General features: G+C 36.7%; 1 protein-coding gene across 1 annotated transcript in view; it reads left to right on the top strand.

The window, feature by feature from the left end:
• The window catches only part of LOC124556573 (monocarboxylate transporter 3-like), a 362125-nt gene that overhangs the window by 312563 nt on the left and 36937 nt on the right, over positions 1 to 12625 (top strand). The gene's annotated exons all lie outside the window — the stretch shown is intronic.

The raw sequence follows: 12625 nt of genomic DNA, 5'->3' as shown, positions 1-12625 counted from the left end.
GAACAGATGACCTGCCAGTAATACCACATATGGAATCACCACTTATTGCTGTGGCTAAATATTCCATCTGTTAAATTGGGGCACTGGTGGGAGTAACATAGAAAATCAGTGCCCAACAGTGGTTCATTGACATCTGCCACAGTGAATGTTCATGTAAATGGGGTGTTCAGGCCTAAATAGACTGTACAATTGGTTTTACCATATAGCCTAATAGGTGTGTCATTAGCTACCCAGAGTTGTAGAAGGGAACCCAAAATATGAATCAGAACAGCTGTCTTATGGTGAACTGTATTGCTTACTGGAGGTCACGATCAGTGTTTCATTGCAAGTAATGTGTAATTCACTTTCAAGCACCTGCTCCTACATACGAATGGAACAAACTCCAACGAGCAGTCTGCCGACTATGGTGGGAACCCTAACTGATATCTGGCAGGAGGCAGTCCACCGCACACAGCCGATCACGAGGAATCCTGGAAGATGGCTCTTTTTTTACATCCAATGGCCACGCCATGTTCCTCCAAATGCATTCATTTCACTTCTGCTGCTGATCATTTTACAAGGTGCCTCTTGGCCACCGCTGCTGTGGGTCATTCTTGGCTCATATATAGTAATGGAATTAACCCAGATGTGCAAAATAATCTGCATATAATCTGCTCCGTATCATTCATCACACCTTGGAATCCACTAAAAACAATATTTGGTTGGGCAAAAGGTCCTAGAAACCTTTGTCAAGTTACATGGTCCATTTTTAGGTTAGTACTGTGCATTACCAATACATTGATAATTCAATATGATTGTTGCAAGTCTCAGGTGTGAAAAATTCTGTGCAGATAAGTAGGTGCAATAATACTCACATACTTTTGTAGCAAAATTAAACCATTATATTAGCATCAGTACCAGACACCAAACAATGCCTGTGACCTTAAGCCAGATGTCATGAACAAGATGGAACAAACAGCTTGAAACGAAGACATAAAAATACAACTTTTGTTCCTTAGTCTCTGATTTCAGATGTAACATTAACTTTTGCAGGACTTTCACATCAAATATTATGTACACCACAGCCCCACAAAGAATTCTCCTGGTGTCTGGCAGGCAGCATGCCACCTGCAAGCATAGGTTCTGCATGAGGCATGACAGCACTGCGAACAGGGTGGGTGCCTGCAACAAAACGTAGTCCAGATTGTGGTGCATCATCTGCACCAGCACTGGCATGGCTGACATACCTCTTCTCATTTGTGGCTCTCAGAGTTGACCAGGTATGTGGGAAGAGATTCCCTGGGCATGTCAACAGGTGGCAGTGCTGGTAGAAACAGTGCCATCTGTTGAGACTTGACTTGCAGTTGCAGCTGCGATGAAAAGCAAACAGCATCTTTTTACCAGCATGCTTGAATGAGATTCCTCTGCCTCAGGAAGCAGCAGGCTTCATGAATAGTATTCCAGGGCTCCTCCTCACTGGATGTGCTCTTCTGCTTCTGCCAGGGTATAGTAGAGGACCCTCTACATTCAGAAAAAGGTTAATGACTGGAGGCCAGATAACTGAAGGTGTGTGAGCCGGCTGCCCAGGTGTGGATGTGGACTCCAAGGCCAGGGACAGTGTGGGCTCTGGCATGGAGGACACTTTTTTTATCAGTAATATCAGGTTTACTGCTGACAGTTACTACTCTTACGTTGACAAAATATATGTTTCATTGTTTACATGTGATGAAAGGAGAAACCTATATCAATTTGAAACTCTGAATTGGTCTGTGAGGTGGGGTTGTATGGTATAATTGGTTGCATACTGCCAAAAATTGGTGATCCATGTTGGAAGCCAGATGTGATAGATACACATCTGCATCCTGAAATAATTGTTTTGGAAGTTATATACAGCATAAAACCTTTAGTTTTGTTTGTATACTGTTGGTCTGAGTTGACATTATGCTTCTCTACATTTGTTCCTGGCTGTGGTTCTCTGATCTTGAGTGCCCAACTAAGGAGACAGCCAATCACTGATCAGTATTGCCTAAGAAATCACTGCTTAACCCAATGACATCACAGTCTCTAACAAAAGACCCTAAATGAAGGGTCCACTCTTGTAGTAATTAATTTGATGTACTTATTTACACCTACCATTTAACCATTCACTTCTAGAATTTTTGTTGTATTGTGTGCTCAAAATGTCTTCAGCCTAATTGGTATATTCCATGATTATGAAACTTCTCCACAACTTCCTCCATTCAGTGATTTAAGTAATGTTTCCTTCCCTTTTTTCTTTGTTTATCTTGTCAACACTAAATAAAAAAGTAATTAAATTCAGTGTATACATATTCACTTTACAGTTGGGTAGTTTAAATTCATGTTAGAACTCAGCAGACTTAGATTTTATGGCAAGAGCAAATTAGGCACTTTGGTACATTTTTTTTATGAATAGCAGCAGCATATGCCATTCTCAATTAAATAAAAAGAAAGAAAGATACTGCAGAAATATTGCTTGATATAGAAATTCTGCCATTCATAACACATAGGTTTATGGAGTGTACATCTAGATGATTAATCTACAGTTCACACTTAAGTGCTTGGTAGGCAGTATAGATGTAAATCTAAAAATCACTGCAGGTCTTCAGCCTGAAAAATATTTCTTTTAATTCACAATTTGAGCAATCTTTAATGATTCTCCAAAGGCCTTCTACCAAATTGTTGACTAATTTATGATGTTAGAAGGGATTCTAAATGTGACAGTAATTAGGCCCCCTAAGAATGTTTTCCTTAAGTGCGTAATACACTGAAGAGCCAAAGAAAATGGTACACCTGCCTTACATCACGTTGGGCCCCCATGAGCACACAGAAGTGCAGCAACACGATGTGGCATAGACTTGAGTAATGTCTGAAGTAGTGCTGGAGGGAACTGACACCATGAACCCTGCAGACCTGTCCATAAATGTGTAAGAGTATGAGGGAGTGGAGATCTCTTCTCAACAGCTTGTTGCAAGGCATCCCACATATGCTCAATAATGTTCACATCTGAGAAGCTTGGTGGCCAGCAGAAGTGTTTAAACTCAGAAGAGTGTCCCTGGAGCAACTCTGTAGCAATTCTGGATGTGTGGGGTGTCACATTGTCCTGCTAGTATTGCCCAAGTCCATTGGAATGTAGAATGAACATGAAGAGATGTAGGTGATCAGACAAGATGCTTACGTATGTGTCACCTCTAAGAGTCATATCTAGACGTATCAGGGGTCCCATATCACTCCTACTGTACATGCCCTACACCATTACAGAGGCTCCACCAGCTTGAAAAGTCCCCAGCTGTCATGCAGGGTCCATGGACTGATGAGGTTGTCTCCATACCTGTACACATCCATCGATACAACTTGAAATGAGACTCGTCCTACCAGGCAACATTTTTCCAGTCATCAACAGTCCAATGTTGGTGTTGATGGACCTAGGCAAGATGTAAAGCTTCTGTTGAGCAGTCATCAAGGGCTCTGAAAGCCCATATCGATGGTGTTTCATTGAATGGTTCGCATGCTGACACTTGTTGATGGTCCAGCATTGAAATCTGCAGCAGTTTGCGGAAGGGTTGTTGCACTTCTGTCACATTGCATGATTCTATTCAGCCATTGTTGGTCCCGTTCTTGCAAGATCTCTTTCCAGCCACAGAGATGTCAGAGATCTGATGTTTTACCAGATTCCTGATATTCACGGTACACTTGTGAAATGATCATATGGGAAATTCCCCATTTCATCATTACCTCAGAGATGCCGTGTCCCATTGCTCATGCGCCGACTGTAACACCATGTTCACTCACTTAAATCTTGATAACCTGCCATTGTAGCAGAAATAAATGATCTAACAACTGCGCCAGACACTTGTTGTCTTATATAGGCGTTGCTGACTACAGTGCCATATTTTACCTCTTTACATATCTCTATATTTGAAAATGCATGCCTATACTAGTTTCTTTTGCACTTCAGTGTAGATTTCTGGTATGTACATAAGTCACTTTCATAACTGATATTTAATAATTAGTTTTTTATGTAGACTATGCTTTATGGAAAATGGATAATGTTATTATACTAGACAGTAACTAAAATAAAGTGCTATGTACAGATGCGATATTTTAGAATTGAGTCTCAGGTTAAAACAGGAATTCAGTTCATCAGATAAAATTATAAAATGGTTTGATTCATCACTCAGAACTAATTAATGATGCTTGGTCCACCTCACAGCAAACCAAATACTGGTGACAAAAGTATCATAAAAAATAACTTGTAAGTGCTTTTTATGACACATGTGGCATTTACTAGCAAATCTCTTGGAGGAGCTGTTAATGATAAAGTATCAAAGGAAACTATATGTTAGCCACAAAACTGATATTTCTTCCATTTTATCTTTTCTCTCTCCAATTGTGAATTTCAACAAAATCTTAGAACATATATGACAAAAAAATCTTCTCCTTTGAATGCTTATTAACTCATATGTTTACACATGTTTCACACATATTATCAACATTACTACGAAAATTTCATCCTTCAGAGCCTGTTGCCTTTTGTGTGCTAAATGATTATTTTATTTTCTTCATTCGTTGGCATCTTTTTGGAATGTAAACCTGATTCTGCAAGTTGTTATGGTGCCACTGAACTCTGCTTAATGGGTCTATAGCATGTTAATTAGCCAGCATGCTTAAAACTTTCAAAACTGCATTAATATGGAAGCTGTTATAATATTAGAATAATAATAATAACTGATAACATTTTGTGTGTGAATGTCATGCCAAGTGTGTTCAAATAAAATTTTGTGTTTATTATTTTGTTAATGGCTAGCATTTCCTTCATGCTCATCTTCATTCCTTCATGAACTTCCTCTTCTCTAAATTTACAATCTGCAATTCACACTTAAGTGCCTAGCAGAGGATTTGCTGGACCACGTTCACTCTATTTTATTACTAAGCCACTCTCAAACAGCGTGTGGAAAAACAAACTCTTAAATCTTTCTGTGTGAGTTCTGATATCTCTTATTTTATTACAATGATAACTTCTGTATATGTATGTGGCAATCAACAAAATATTTTTGGATTCAGAGGAGGATGTTGGACATTGAATTTCATGAAAAGATTTCACTGCAATGAAAAATGCTTTTATTTTAATGATTTCCACCCAAACTTGATATCATACTCAGGTCACTATCTCCACTATTTTGCAACAATACAGAATGAGCTCCCCTACTTAAAAGGTTTTTGATGTCCTCTGGCAGTCCTATCTGATAAGGATCCCACATCACACAGCAATTCTAGCAGAGGACAGAGGAGTGTTGTGTGGCCAGTCTCTTTAGTAGTCCTCTTGTGTCTTATAAGTGTTCTGCCAATAAAATGCACTCTTTACTTTTTCTTCCCCACAACATTACTCTGTGTGATCATTCCAATTTACGTTACTCATAATTGTAATTTCTAGGTATTTAGATAGATTTTCAGCCCTTACATTTATGTGATTTATCAAGTAAATGAAGTTTAATGGATTCCTTTTAGTACTCATGTGGATGACCTCACAGTTTGCACTATTTAGGGTCACTTGTCACTTTTTGCACCTACAGATATCTTATCTAATTCATTTGGCAATTGGTTCTGATGCCTTTACTATCTGGTAAATGACAGCATCATCTGGAAACAATCTAAAAGGGCTGCTCAGCTTACCTCCTAAATCATTAGACTAGGACCATCGGAGGGTCTGTAACACTTCCTTGGGTGGATGCTAGATGTCACTTCTGTTTCACTAGATGTCTTTCTATCAGTTACTATGAACTGTGACCTTCCCAGCAGGAAATCATGAATTCAGTCACACAAGTGGGATGATGCACCATAGGCATGCAATTTCATTAGAAGTCACTTGTGTGGAACGGTATCACAATACTTTAGGAAATCGATAAATGTGGAACCAAATAGAGATCCCCTGCCCATAGCATTCATTATTTTCTGAGAATAAAGAGCTACTTTATCCTGAGTATTCATCCATCTTTTCTCCGTACCATCACCAACTTCTTCTCCTTCTGAAGAATGAATCAGCAGTCCCAAAAGCTAAGCTTAATATATTGTTTCTCTATTTCCATTGGCCAAACTACAAAATTCTTTATTCTAAATGTAAATACTGTACAGTTCATTCTTCTTTATGTGACTTGATCATTATTGCACTTTACTTTCATGCATGAAGCTACACAATGAAGTTTGATTTTGTAAGTAATAATTAACTTTAAATTATATCTACAACAAATTTTAATGAAAAAAGTCTCTTTCTTCTGCTTTGCTTACTGGAATACTTTGGAAGACGGCAAGTAAGTGACTAACATCATCAGAAATAGAATTTTCATCTTCCAGTTCACATATATCTATGTATATTCAACAACAAGTTGTATGGCATGTTACTAAATCTAAATATTAGCAAGGTAGTTATGTGAAAAGAATCATGTTTGATATTTAGCCCTGGACACAAGTATGCTCATGTATGAAAGTTTCTACTTACAGTATAAGGCATTCAGAGTAAAATAAAGGGATGTTTTGAACTAAATCACACAATTTTCTTGTCCAGTTACCTCAGAGTTTTCTGTTGTGACATCTATGAATGAAATTTACCTGGTATTCAAGTTATGAAACATTTGAATGTAAATGTGAACTGTAAAAGAGTAGCGCCATCTTTTTTGTCAGGATATGACTGATTACTGGGAGCCAAACTAGATGGAGGTTCAGATGTAAAAATGCAAGAAATGATTGACAATGTGGATAGTAAAGCATTACACCTCTGAGCAAGAATTACAGACTGGGAGGGAAAGAGACTATCTAGCACCAGTCTCTTCAACATTAAGTTTTTAATTTTTAAAATGAAATAAAAAATGTTGGAGGAAAGTGGTGGTGATGGGCATAGGTAGTCTCCACTTCTTTTCAACTTTTTAATTCTGGCCAAGAGTGAGAGGGTGGTGTACTATCATTATTTTCAATTTCCCACATTTATGCATGAAATAAGACACAGAAAAAATGTAAAAACCTGTCTTGCTGTGCAACAGTTCATATCCAAACACACAAAAATGTAGCATTCTGATTTGCATGAGCTGATTACTAAGGTAGACAACTGCTATTCTCCAGAATGAATTTTTCACTCTGCAGCGAAGTATGCTCTGATATGAAACTTCCTGGCATGTTAAAACTGCGTGTCACACTGGGACTTGAACGCAGGGACTTTGCTTTTTGTAGCCAAGTGCTCTATCAAGGCCTGAAAGTTACACAGGAGAACTTCAGTGAAGTTTGGAATATTGGAGATGAGGTACTGGTGGAAGTAATGCTGTGAGGGTGGGTCATGAATTGTGCTTAGGTAGCACAGTCAGTAAAGCAGTTCCCTGTGAAAGACAAAGGTCGTGGGTGAGAGTCCCAGTTCGGCTCACAGTTTTAATCTGCCAAGAAGTTTGATATCAGTGCACACTCTGCTAGAGAGTGAAAAATTCATTTTGGAAATAATCAGCAGGCTATGGCTCAGCTATATCTCCACAATACCCTTTCTTCCACAAGTGCTGTTACTATTCTGTTGTTTTATTATTATTTTATTTTCCAAGAAAAATTTTGTGTGGGACAACAGCAAGTCGAAACATGACTTGTAGACTTGCAGTCTTACATCACAATTGAAAGAGTTCAGTTTTTGAAACACCTGTTTGTTATACAATATACATATTCCATAGAACTTGGTTTTATAATCTAGTGCTAATGATTTTTATACAAAGAGTTTCATTCATTTTCATTTCAGTTGCTTGTGTGTCAGGCATATTTATGATATGCACTGGGACAGTTTTGATTTTGCATGCCTTGCACATCTGTTTTGTAATAATTTCAGTTGTGACTAATTCTGTTGAATGAAGTTCCTTTATGACATTTCTTGTAGTATATGCTGGTACTGGTGTTCTTACTTCATTCCTATAATTTATGTAACTCAAGAAAGAATCCTGATGGAATCTGTGTTCAGTGTTTCCTCATGCTGAATGTAATGTTACTTGTGTACCTTGTAGAGCTAACATTTATTTTACTTTATTTAGATAAAGGTCTACAAAAGTGAACAGCATGCTCTTGATGTTCTGCTAAAGCTTGTTCTGATTCCTTCCTCCTCTACCTCATGTGCATACTTGACCATGTATTTTGTCAGCTTGCTAAGGCAGTTATAAAAGCCATATTCCATTATATATTTTAATGTCCTATAGTGTTTCAGTCCACAGAAGCGAGGGCAGTACAATAGTTTACACAATTTTAGGAAGTTATACTGACGGCAGTGTAAGTAATTTCTTATTTTTGAACATACTTTTACATGACATATTACAACTGAGAATTCTGAAGGATGAATAATCGATTTCAGTGCTTGACTGACACACCACTCAATATATTTTTCCATAGGGATGCACTATTTCATTTATTTATTCGTCCAGAAAGTCTTTCTAGCTTGTGGGACACAGAACAAACACAACACAACAGTAAAAATACAGTATTTTTTCAGTAGCTACATAAATTTTAGCTTTACATGCAAAAGAGCTTGCACCAGTTGCAGTAACTGCACTGTCTTGTTTCTAGTCTGTTGTATCTCAGATGTTCTAAAAATTCTGCTACTGAGTAGAAGTAATGATCACACAAGAATGCCCTAATATGAGAACTGATCATAGTTCAGAATCTGTGACAATGTTCTTGTTGAATAAATCAATTTTCTCAGATTTTGGCACAAACAATCAATGTGATGTTTCCAAATCAAGGGAGGCAGTTGTGTCTGTAGCATCATCAGAGACACTATCCTATAAAACTCCATCAAGTTGGTGGTTTAGTTGAAAGTTGTTTTGCTGAGATTTGTGCTTAAGTGATTACTTTTGAAATAATTCCTCAACTCATTTAAGGCACTGGAATAATTCAGCACCAGATCATTTTCATTTTGTCCCCAGCTATCACCTGTTGTGTGTCATCTGCATAGGTATTATCTTGCTACTATGTCCTGCAGGTAGATCATTAACAAATAGTATGAACAATGAGGGTCCCAGAAATGACTCTTGGGGAAACCACACATCATTTCTTAATAATGGTAGCTTTTCTGTGTTCAGTTTATGTAACCTGGTATCTGCCCTTTAAGAATGACTGTAGGAGACTTTCAGCTGTTGCTCTGATACCGTTATTTTTCAAATTATTAAACAGCTGCTCATGGGAAACTGTATCAAATGCACATGGTATATGTAGGAACAAACAAGTCTTTACCAATGTAATTTCAGTAATATTGTATGTGTTAAACCTCATATGGAGGATGAAGTTGAGTAACTTTATCTAAAAACATGCTGTTTTCTCTTAACACTCTTTCTTTGATAAGAAAGTTTTCTAACCTCACTGCAGTAATTTTTTCTTATACTTTACCTAAAATTTGAATTAAACTCACTGGTCAGTAGTTTTCAATCTTTTTTATACTACCATTTTTGAGCAATGGCTTTAGTATTGTGGATTTCAATTTAGATGGAAACACACCTTTATTTAAACGTTCATAGAGCAGATGTACAAGAATGGAAAGGGGTCAATTTATTTTTTTGTTCAGTCAGCAACTTAACTTGGTGAAAATAGCATTCTTGAAATGTTTACAAATCTGTTTAAAATGATTGTATTTGTAGTCAGCACATGTTTTATTATATAAAATGAAAAGTTTTTGGAAGTAAGTTAAAAGCATATACATGAATTAACATTGTGCCTTATATTCACACAATTTTATTTAATCTGTAGAAAATTTCTGAAAATACTGTGTCAGTGTAGATACAGATGTTCTTACTGAAATAATTTATAGGAGCAAACAATGAAAAACCAAAGCAGAGACTAGTTTTTGGATTGTCTCTATGCAAGAAAAATAACTGCAACTCTCTCTACTATTGTCATTTCAAATGTATTCATAAGTTGCATAATAAATGCACTATTATGAAGCATTTATGTTAATGACAGTTTTCTAAACACACAACAGCTGACACATAGTTGAGTCTTGTGTGAAAGCTCTGTTTCTTGAACAACACTGCAGAGTAATGTTACTTGAATTAGCTAGCATTGTGATACATTATGAAAGTGTCATGAACAACATGAGAAGCACAAATTGGTGGATATCTATTACCCACGAAATGAAGAGTTGGATAAATCTGTTAACAGCCTCAATAGGAGAGTAGGCTGAGTTGGACCCAATGACCACACAGTACTGGTTGATTTAAATATTGATGCATATTCATGTACTATTAGTAGTTTAATATCATCTGATATGTTGAATTCATATAATCTGGGAAACACAGTAACTTCAGACACCAGAATAACGTCGTTAACCTCCAGTAGGATAGACTACACAGTAATTAGGAAATATGATAATATTGTAATGAGTTAAGTAACCTGGAATTCCACTACTCTAGTCATTATTGCTAGCAAATTAGGAACAAAGGAGGAAGCATCAAACTATGGACCAATATCACTGATTCCAACACTTATTCTGTTTTTGAGTCTGTGAAAAAAAAAAAAACTCCTAACAGAAACCCAAAATGGATTTCAAAAAGATTGCAAGTCTGTAGCCATCAAGATGAAGAAGAGAATACTGTTAGAATATTTTTGGATTCCACAAAGACATCTGAACTGATCAACCTTGCACTGTTCTTCCTCCAGAAATTGCAACAATAATTCAGCAGAAACAAAGTCTAACTACTGCTTACTCAATCACATTAAAAAATAGACCAATTAAAGAGAACTGGGGCAGTGTCCACCAGATAAAAGGATTGATTAATAAATGAGATGAATTCTATTCAATTCTGTTGAGGCATTCTGATGTGCTGTCGAATCAATAAGAACATACCGGTACTTGACTTCTATTCAGTTGGAGAAGAATCAGGTTAAAACTACCAGCAAGATTACTCAAGCTCAGGCTGAATATCCATGACCTGTAAGTGCTGTAAAAGTCATCTGGGCTGTACATTTTCAAAAAAGAATATACCAGTGCCAAACAAAGTTTCAGACCGAACTCCAAAATCATAGGAAACAAGTCCACAGTCAGTTAGTAGCATGCTTAGCAAAAGCAAGTGGTGTCACATGGAACCTCATTAAGGAATAATGTAAAACACATACTAACACAAAATGGAAGCAATAAATATTAGACATGAAGGTCAATAGATATAAAACCAAAAAAGTCTGTAAACTTCTTAACAAGTATTTCCTCTCTACAGCTGGCACTATAAGTTGGGACACAAATCTGCTTAGCAACTCAATACACTGCTACACAATGGATAATGGTTTTGAATGAGAGGAAGTAAGAGAACAAGAGATCATAACAATCCTATGACCAAAAAAACAATCACTCAAGTGCTTGGAATGGTCTTTCCAGCACAGTAATTTAAAAAAATGTTGAAACATTTTAGTTCTATCAGTTACATATCTCATCAATTGTAGCATCAAAGAAGGCATGTTTCACAGTGCACTGAAGAGAAACACAGTGAGACCAACACATATGAAAAGGAACAAGGGAGGAAGCATCAAACTACAGACCAGTATCACTGATTCCCATATTTATTGATCTTTTTGATACAGTGATGGTGGTGCAGCTTATTTCCTTTTTCACTTAAAAAAAAATTCTCCCAAGAGAAACCCAAAATGGATTTCAAGAAGATTACAACACCACAACAACTGTCACAGACTTTTTTCACAAAGTCTAAATGAAGAAAATAATACTGTCAGCATATTTTTGGATTTCACAAAGACATTCGATCTGACCAGCCTTGCATTGTTCTTACAAAAACTGGGAGCATGCAGCATCATACACACAGGTTTTTAACTCCCAAGTTTGTACCTGAAAACCCTAAGTAATACACAATTATAAACTGCCAAAATGAAGTAAGAAACCTCAGCATTCAGTCTATGACTGTAACAATAATGCTGGGCATGCAGCAGAGGTCAGTGGTGAGTGTGCCACAGGGGTCAATACCAAGACCATTTCTATTTTTCATATACATAAATAACAGTGTAAAACCTTCTAATTCGCATTTAATGGTTTATGCTGATAGCACTCCTCTACTGTTTTGTGATGATGATGAGAAGAAGATAACTCCTTTTTCAACACAGGAGACATTATAAATGACTACATATTTTGGTAACCAAGGCCTAAAATTCAGTACTACAAAATCAGGGTTACTGACATTCAAAGCAGATAACTCATACCACAAATATATAGGAATTATTTGTGAAATTTTGTATACTGACAATTGAGACTGTAAATTCTTTTGTTTGAACTTGAATGTGATACCACCATGTTAACTTTGAACAGAGTGCTGATGCTACAAAAGAGCTATTAGGCTGATACACTATCTGCGATACAGGGAGACTTGCCATTGTGTTATTAAACAAAATAAATATTTAACTGTACACTCTTTGTATGTATATAAATGAATCAGGTTGACACAATACAAGAAATAAGCACAGTTCTTACACATAAAGAACAAAAACTATAGACACAATAGAAAACAGAACACATTTCAGAAAGGCAGTTCAAAAGCCAGAATTTCAGGAGAGAAAGAAAAACAACTGTATAAAAGTGGACTCAAGAAGAAAGTGAACAACACTCTAAAAGGATGAAGGAAATTAG

Source organism: Schistocerca americana, chromosome X (assembly GCF_021461395.2).
Source record: "Schistocerca americana isolate TAMUIC-IGC-003095 chromosome X, iqSchAmer2.1, whole genome shotgun sequence".
Classification (NCBI taxonomy): domain Eukaryota; kingdom Metazoa; phylum Arthropoda; class Insecta; order Orthoptera; family Acrididae; genus Schistocerca; species Schistocerca americana.
Note: the sequence above shows the minus strand (reverse complement) of the source record. Positions and strands in the feature narration are given on the sequence as shown.